The sequence below is a fragment of the Tupaia chinensis genome, unplaced genomic scaffold, assembly GCF_000334495.1.
Source record: "Tupaia chinensis unplaced genomic scaffold, TupChi_1.0 Scaffold000099_1, whole genome shotgun sequence".
In the NCBI taxonomy this organism is placed as follows: domain Eukaryota; kingdom Metazoa; phylum Chordata; class Mammalia; order Scandentia; family Tupaiidae; genus Tupaia; species Tupaia belangeri.
The window spans coordinates 658,025-667,118 of record NW_006159563.1 but is presented as its reverse complement, the minus strand read 5'-3'; the positions used below and the strand labels follow the sequence as shown (position 1 = coordinate 667,118).

The following is a 9,094-nucleotide window of genomic DNA, read 5'->3' as shown; positions in this document are numbered from 1 at the left end:
TTTTATTTTTCTTACTTTTAAAATAATTCATGTAAGGATCTGAATAAAGACACTATTATAATAAATTATTGGCTTTGAACTTTTAAAGTTTATACATGCTTGTATTCATAAAAGAGGAGACCCAGAAAATGGCTTTGACCAATTCAGGAAATACAGCTTTTGATACCAAGGAGAACACCCACAGTAGCTTGTAGAAGTAGTAGAACAGGCTAAGAATTATTGTTTTGAAGCTGAAAGTTCAGAATCAGTTTAGGGAATTGTGGTATACTTAGGACTTTAAAACTCTTTATTTTTATCTTATATATTTCAGAGCTGATTTTTTTTTTCTCTTGGATTTATCCAGTGTAAGGTACCTTGAGTGAACTGATTCTACACAATGTGACTGAATCCCTGGCCTCTGAGGGAATACAGGGAGTACTAGCAAGCCAATAATATTGGCTGCAAGTCTAAAAAGGATGTAGAACTCCTAGAAAACATCAAAGGGATTTAGAAAGTTCAGTACTGAGCAGAAAGCCTAGTACTAACAGATAGAAAATCCTATTGCCAAGATACTATAGTCTTCCAAGACTTGTTTACTTTCTTGAAAAATTAATCTTTATAATGCTAAAGAGCTATAAGTCCTTAAATAAGGGGAAAGGAAGGCAATTGGATAATGGCAATTTTTTAAAGCAGTAATAAATAGTAGTTTGCAGGGTAAAACTGAATCATTTGTGCAGATGGAGGCAAGGTTCACTTTAGAATCTCTGGTTCATCTGCTGTGAGAAAGTCTATCATATCCACTCCACCATCTCGTACACACATTCCACACTCTGTGTCCAGTGAGCTGTGGACCATCCCCCACTGTGTAACACTGTTCCTTTTTAATAGGCATCTTCAAAACATTTATGAAAAAGTATTATGCAAAAAATGATACATGGATATCCAAATCCTTTTACACCAATAAACTCATATTTTAATTCTATGTTTTCCACAGACTTTTTAAATTCCCTTCGTAAATGCTAATCCCTCTATCCCTCTATCTGGAATGCCTTTCTTATTTTTGCTTGCCTGTACAACTTCTCATTTACAGAGCTGAGTTCTTATGTGGTTTCTTCTCTGAACTTTTCTTAACAACCATAAGTAAACGATGGAATTTACTAAGTCCCTGCACCTGGAATGCCACCATCGCCACCATGACCAGCATTGCATTCCCACAGGACCTCCTACATTGTAACCTGTGTCTTTTTCATATCCCTCTTTACTGGATCACAAGCTGCTTGAAAACGGATCATGCCTATTCCTCTTGACCCTTCCAGTATGTTAGCTATTGTCTGCTATTTCATAGAAGCTCAGGTAGATTACATGAATGAGCGAGTAACCAAAACAGTCCTGTAATGTTAGAGTCATGCCCATAGCATAGACTTAAACTAATTTGTCCAAGAAAGATGGACACATACTGCATTAGTTTAACTAAGAAATTAAGAAACTTGGAGTGCTATACTACCTTTGGCAGATGCACTTTCCAGAACATTAGACAATTAGAAATATAGATAGTGTTCAAAGGTACCTGGGCATTTAACAATATTTTCTTCTTATACATAAGAAAGTCTCCCCATTTACACTCAATTTGTAACAAGAACAAGGATATTTTAAAATAGTTCCTTCAGAAGAAGTACATAGATCATTGATATAAGTTTTTCAGATCTGGTAAAGAAAGACTGAGCATAAAAAGGATACTGTATAACAAGTATTTGTTTCTTTCTTAATACTAGCAGGACCCCAAAGACAAAGAGCATCTTGGAAGCTCAGTATGAGGACAGGAAAAAAAAAAAACAAAAAACATCAAAATATGCTGCCTTTGCAGTGCATCCTATTATGCCACTTACAAGTGCTTCATTTGTTATTCGTGGCTTACTACATTAAAAATTTATAGCAGATGTACATCTATGATCTTTCTCTGCCATCTGTGACTCTCTTGCATTGCTTCAAATTATTTATACTAGATTGCACTGACCACTCATTGGCACTATATTGCCAAAGATTGTCTGCAAAATGGAGAATGTGTCTCAGAATCTGTCTCCACCTTGGAAAACTGACTAGGATAGCTGCTAACAGAGAATTATACTGGAGCTTTTCAACCACTACACTAGGGTACATTTATGTGCCTGGAATGGCATAGTATTTATTAGAAGAAATTGATGTCTTTAATCCCAGAGTGGACAGAAGAAAGCCATAGGAACCAGAACGTCCAGCAGCCTCATACTTTCATGTGAAACTGTGACCATCTTTGTGTGTCTGTACCTTGATGTGAAGAAGTTTGGGAAGCACTGATTGTAACATGTTGCTACAGAAACTCTCGAGATGTACCTTCCAGAGAACTCTAGGACACTGAGGAGGTCATGTTAGCGTGGCCAGGAGCATGAACTTGACATACTGCCTGAGTTTGAATCCCTGATCTGTTCTTTATTAGTTCACCAACATTGGTCAAGTTGTCTCACTTTTCTATGCCTCAGATTTTTTATCTGCCAAATGGAGATACTAACAGAGCCTAGTCTATTCAATTTACAAAAGTAATGAAATTAATATAGCCAGGGTGCTTAGAACATCTGACAAACAATAGGCTGTTAACTGTTAGGATTCATTTCATTTCTGTGCTATATAAGTTCAGTTCAGTGTCATATAATTAATAAGAAAATTGGTCTCTCATGCTCAGTTTGCTATGATTAAAATGTGTTCATTGCCAAGACACTGTAAGCAAGTACTTTATATTTACTCAGGTAAAACCTAGACTGCTAAATAATTCTCTTAAAATTCTTGATTTTTAGACCTGCTCTGTGGCTTGGTAGTTAAGGCAGCCAGATTCGACATGGCCTGCTGCATGGTTCAAGTCCTGGACCCAGAGGCTTGAGAAACACACCAGGAGTGAGCATAAGTGCATGCCCCAAGTCCTGAAAGGTGGAGAAGGGGTTACAACATGACCATTGCCTGTGGGAGGTGCTTTCTGCTCTCCCTCTCTCTATCTCTCTGTTTCTCTCTGGCCACCTTACACAACTTCTGGCAAAAACAAACAAACAGAAACCCCAAAGAACTCAAAATTCTCATCTTATTCACACTAATTTGTAAGAGGAAGTTTAAATTCTGGATGAGTCTTAATCAAAATTCAAATAATTTTGGGGAGAATAAGAATCATTCATGACTTAACAATTAAGTTCATGATAAAAAAAATAAAAAAACTGGCAAATTGTAGTAACTTATTAACCAGAAAATTGAGCTCAGCATAGTGTTTCTCTAGGAGAGAAGTGGGGAGCAAACCAACACTGAAAGTTCAATCATTCCTGTAAGGGTAAGCGTATGATGGATTAGGCATCAGCTTAAGAAAAAAACAGGAAAATGTGTTTCACAGCCTGAGAGTTATCATTGTTACTACTTAAAAACTCAGTCCAGACCCCTGATGTTAAATTCTTTCTCACCTAATATTCTCCTATATCTACCAATATCTTTTGTTTTTATTAGTACTTATCTTGAAAGAATCGTGATAACTACAGATTCTAAATGGATCTAAAATTCTGATTAAATTGACCCAACTTATAAAGTGTCATACCTAAAAATGGGCAAAGGCAATGATTATAAGACTTTGTGAACTATAGTTGGTATATGTGTAACTTTCTGATTTGTTGTTAAAGTGGACAAGGGTTTAATATTTTAAGAGCATCATTATTAGTATTCTCCAAAGAATTGCTATGTAACATGGTACAGTCCAGCGACCTTTCTATATGTGGTATTACGTTCGAAGGATACTAACCCAGATCGTTTTCACCCCTTACTATCAACACAATGCTTCAGTTCATTTCAATCCAACACACATCTAATAACTGTTCCCTCCCTGAAAATTAAGTCTACCCATTAACTAACATTGTGACCAAGCTATAAATTAATCATGCAGTTTACTCACCCCAGGGCTGCAGTCATTCCCCAGTAGCAACTTGGATGCTTCAGAGAGTAAGTTGACTATGGATGTGCACGAAATGGCATCTTAATGACCTGAAAGAGCTAATACAGTTCTGTAAGTGCCTAGCTAAATATCACAGAGTGACTTGGACGCTGGGGAAAGCTTGGCTCATTATTCCACTCTGCTGAGCTAAATCATTTGGGTTCTTTTTATTTGCTGTTGGCCTTTCTCTTTTTCTTTCTCTACTCATGCATAAAGGATATTGATTTAAATAAAAGATACTGTAAACATGCACTTTGTTAGGGAAATCTGACTATGCAAGTATAATTTCAAAGGTCAGAGTTCTCAGGATGCTTGATTTACATTAATTTGTGCTTCAGGAAAATGCCTACTTGACTAAATAAATTTAAAAAAATTAGATTCACATATTGCTCTGTACTCCTCTATCATGTTCTCCCACAGCTGATCAAAGAGGAAAATCGTATTTACCAGAAAACCTCATACTTGGGATCAGCCCAATGTAGTGCAATAGATTAAAGCTCTGGGAAGAAGAAAGTAGACTGAATTTAAGTCTGAAAGAAATTGGACCTCCAAAAATGCTTTGCCACAGTGAAGTAAATTGTTCTTATTTTTAAAGAATACTTTACAACTTTTCTGGAAAATTCACTTTTTAATTATTCAATGAAATTTTAAAGGTACATCTTTACTAATATGGAAAAGTGACAAAATTTTTTAAAAAAATGATTATATGACCCATGTACTACAAAAATAGTAAATAAATGAACTCATTGGCCAACTTTAGTAGAAAATATGCCTTTAAAAAGCATCATTTTTGCATATAAATTGACTTTTTCCTGTTTATTTGCTTACATTTAAAAGGTTCTATTAATGTGGTTACTAAAAAATATTTTCTTTGAATGTTGTTCCTCCTCTGTATTTATAAAAGTTTTATTTACTATTTTATTACTTTAATTACTCACTAGCATCAAAAGGAAAAATTAAAATTTGTAAGAGACTTTTCAAATATAGAGGACAATACTGTCATAAGCACAAAATTTCTTAATTACGTAGCATCTTACATATTTTAAAAACAGCCTTATTTTGATATTTAGTTCCAATTTCTGGTTTTAACTCTCACAGAATGAACTGTGAATTGGGGATAATCGTTCCTACTTTGTAAATTGTTGGGAAAATTACTGATAATGAGAGTGACCATTTGGTGAGCATTTTACTGTACTCACTCTTCCTGCAATGCATTAAGTACTAAATTGTTCCATTTAATCATTATATGTTGCATATATATGAAAAACTGAAGTTAAGTAATAGAATCTTAAAAATCATGTGGTCATCAAAATGTAGAACCAGGATCAGAATTTTTGTAGTCTAATCCAAAGAGAAAGGAAAAGAAATTTTAACCACTGAATTGAGTTGTTTCTGCCTCTAGGTAAAGTGTTTAAGTATGTAGACTATTTCCTTCGACTCTAATAAGAGCTTTGTAATTAACAGCTGTTATTAACTACCACTGTTGCTTTGATATTCAGTAAAAGTCATTGAGCTGATCCAGAACAAAACATTAATACTGGCATTAATGAGTTTTTACTTGTCTTGGTAGTTAAAATTCTAGACCTTCCATTTCCTTAGTTGTTACATTCCATATCTTGGATGTTCTGTATTTTCCTGAGCTTGAATTCTGACTTTAAAGTTTAATATTTCTTTTACTGTCAAATCCTCTGGAAGGATAAATGCATTTTACAGATGTATAAGCTTCAGAGTCAGATGCTAACCCCGTGGACAGAGTCAGTTCTAGCTCTGTTTTAGGTCTACGTGGGCCATTCATTTACCGTTCCATGTCCACAAGATTTCCTTAGGTTTCCTGTTCCTAGTTCATGAAACCTTCTTTTAGTCACTTGAATTTTTTTTTCCTTGCCCCAATTTATATCCTTTCACCCTGCTTCTATTTTTTATTGTCTCCGTCCTCATTTCCTCCCATAGAACTCTTATAGTACGAAACATACCAAAGTGTTATGTCACTGTACATATTCCTTTACGATCTGCCTGTCTCCACCTGTTGCTGAAATTCCCAATAACATTGCCCAGAAGGAGGCTCTTTGAGTCCAGATAGTTCATATAAAACATTTTCTACATATTTTAAATCATTAGTCAGGCATCGCTCCTTGTTTTTTCCTGATATGGACTATTTTTTCTTCATAAATGATCTGTGTATTGTACATAGATACAGAGCTAGGAGAGGTTCGGAGCATGGCAAGTGATCCGAGTATTGTACGCAGATACAGAGCTAGGAGAGGTTCGGAGCATGGCAAGTGAACCGAGTATTTTACACAGATACAGAGCTAGGTGAGGTTCGGAGCATGGCAAGTGATCCGAGTATTTTACACAGATACAGAGCTAGGTGAGGTTTGGAAGCATGGCAAGTGATCCAAGTATTGTACGCAGATACAGAGCTAGGAGAGGTTCGGAGCATGGCAAGTGATCCGAGTATTGCACATAGATACAGAGCTAGGTGAGGTTCGGAAGCATGGCAAGCGATATTAGGTGTTTTCAAGTGAATGAAAATAATTGTGTCTCAGGGATAGTTTGATCACTATTGTAAAGGCAAATTAAATACTCCTTGCTAGTTTTGGTGCTCCTTAAATGATTATATCTTGAATTTTTTTGGATAGAGATCTGAGAACAAAGACCAAAGGACAGTTTAATCTGTGTGACGGCACTATCCTGTCTGTACCTACTACACACCAGTGGATGCTCATTTATTAAAAATGTGTACATGCCTAAAAAAGAGAATTAGCTGTAATATACATTTATAAATACACAGTTCTTTATTTGTGTGTACAGTTTTAGTGTTTTATTTATGTGTAGGAGTGTGTATATATATATATATATATATATATATACTCTATATATATATATATATGTATTTTGTGTGTGTGTACAAACGAAATTATAGAAAATTATAAGAAATAAGAGACAGAGAGAGCATTTGTTTGTGTTACATATATAGTGTGTGATTCACAAAATCACATTCATTCTAAAGGAGGAATAATTATATATATAATTATATATATTATGTATGGGATAGCATATACTCCATATAATTCAGTATATCATTCATATAATTCACTTTATCATTTCCTGTTGTTATTAGGTTATTTATCTCTTCAATGAGTGAAAGAGAGAAAGACAGAGAGAGAGAGAGAGACAGACAGAGAGATGGCATCCCTTACTGGGTACTGATACCACAATCTATCCCCAACCTTCAGCAAACCCTAGATCATGGGCAAGTGTGCACCTGAGGTTCTTAAGAAAGTCTCTTGACTTGAACCAGGAAACTTCCCATGTGAAATTGCCTTGTGGGACATCATGCTTTATCTGTGCTCCTCTGCCTAGTCCCCCACAAGCTCTGTTCCTTAAGTGACAATGCCAGTCAGATTGAAAGAACTTTAGAGTCACAGTGACTCCTATAGGTCATTACATTGGATTCTGTATTTACATAATATTTTTAAATGACGTATGTGTGCGTATTTATTTTTTTATAAATAAACAATTAAAATGAAGTGGCACTAATTAAGCATTGGAATTTTCAAAAAGTTTTGTTACTCTGAATTTTCTGTGACATTTTAATGAGGAAGAAAAAGATCATCTATACTTGGTTTTTAAGCCTCTCTTTAAATTTTATAACAGCATTACTTACTGGGAAAGCATCTTCTAAAATGGCCTGAGGTAACCTCTATGGGATAATGGTTTATAAATACATTTCGGTTAGTTCAGTGGTAATTAGAGACACATGAGTGAAGAACCATATTTTAAGTTCATGGATACTGAGCTTAGTGAGTGATGTTTTGCTTTATAAGGGTCTGTTGGGGGCTGTTATGAATAATAATGAGGAAGGAACATATATTTGCATCCATAGTGAATGCCCCTGGCTGAGAGGCCTTGAGAAACCTCGCTGTCCAGATTCCACTGCCTGAGTGACATTGCACACTACCCTCCCCAGCAGAGCGAAGCTGCAATCAGCTTGCGGCTGCAAGGATCATTACCTTTTTGACACCACTTTCCTTGCTTCTTTCATCCTAAATTTCTCTTAGAATGAGTTTTATTCATTCTATAACTATAATACATCTAGTTTTGACACCTTTTATTAGTAATTACAAAAGAATCAGTAGCCTGAAATTTATAGCAATTCAGAGATTGTCTAAAAACTCCACTGTGACACTTAACTTTTGTAAGGTTTCTTGAATGAAATAGGACAAGCAAACGTCCCTGCTTTGTCCGGAGAGGACCAGGGACAGAGTATGTGCTCAAGACCCTTGCTTGCCACCCTTTTTCTAAAACAACACTATCCTTGCTTTTCCTCTTTTCTTTCCCTGCTTTATGTTCCTTCTAGCACATTTTACTCCTTGGAATTATAATATTGAATGATTAATTCCTTCCCTCTCCCCAGGGGAATGTAAGTGCTATAAGAATAGGATTTTTTAAAATTTTGTTTACCATTGCATTTTCAGTGCTGGAATATTTTTACTAGGAGGATGGCTGCCTGGAGTTTGAATTACTAGAACTTAGAGGCTGCTTTTACATGTGTGCATGCGTTTGTATACATATATCTATAATAGGTCCTGGTATCCACAGGAGATTGGTCTCAGGACCACCTGCAGATACCAAAACACACAGATGCTCAAGTATCTTATGTAAAATGACATAGTATTTACATACAACATAAGCACATTCTCTCGTATACTTTAAATTATCTCTAGATTACTTATAATACCAAACAGAAAGTAAACATCAAGTGAAGAGTTGTTATACCACATTGATTCAGGAATGACAAGAAAAAGATCTGCATGATCAATATAGACACAACCATTTTTCCCCCCCAAATATCTTGATCCATAGTTGATTGGCTCTACAAATGATAAGCCTATGGATAGGGAGGTCCAACTATAATTATTTTAAGTATTCACTTAATAGGTTGGCAGTTCCAGAGAAGTAGGCTACAGTATTTATTCCACACTAATTAAATTTTGACTATACTCCAGGTATTAGGATATGGGAAGATGAATAAGATAGAATCCCTGCCAACACGGAACTTACCAACTCATGGAACATTATATTAATGTAATTTCATAGAAATCGGTTTTAAGATTGTAACTA

General features: G+C 35.4%; 1 pseudogene; it reads left to right on the top strand.

Annotated features, from left to right (window-relative positions):
- Positions 1–1,269: 1,269 nt before the first annotated feature.
- LOC102499399 (translocon-associated protein subunit alpha-like) overlaps positions 1,270–9,094 on the top strand; it is a 40,243-nt pseudogene continuing 32,418 nt past the window's right edge.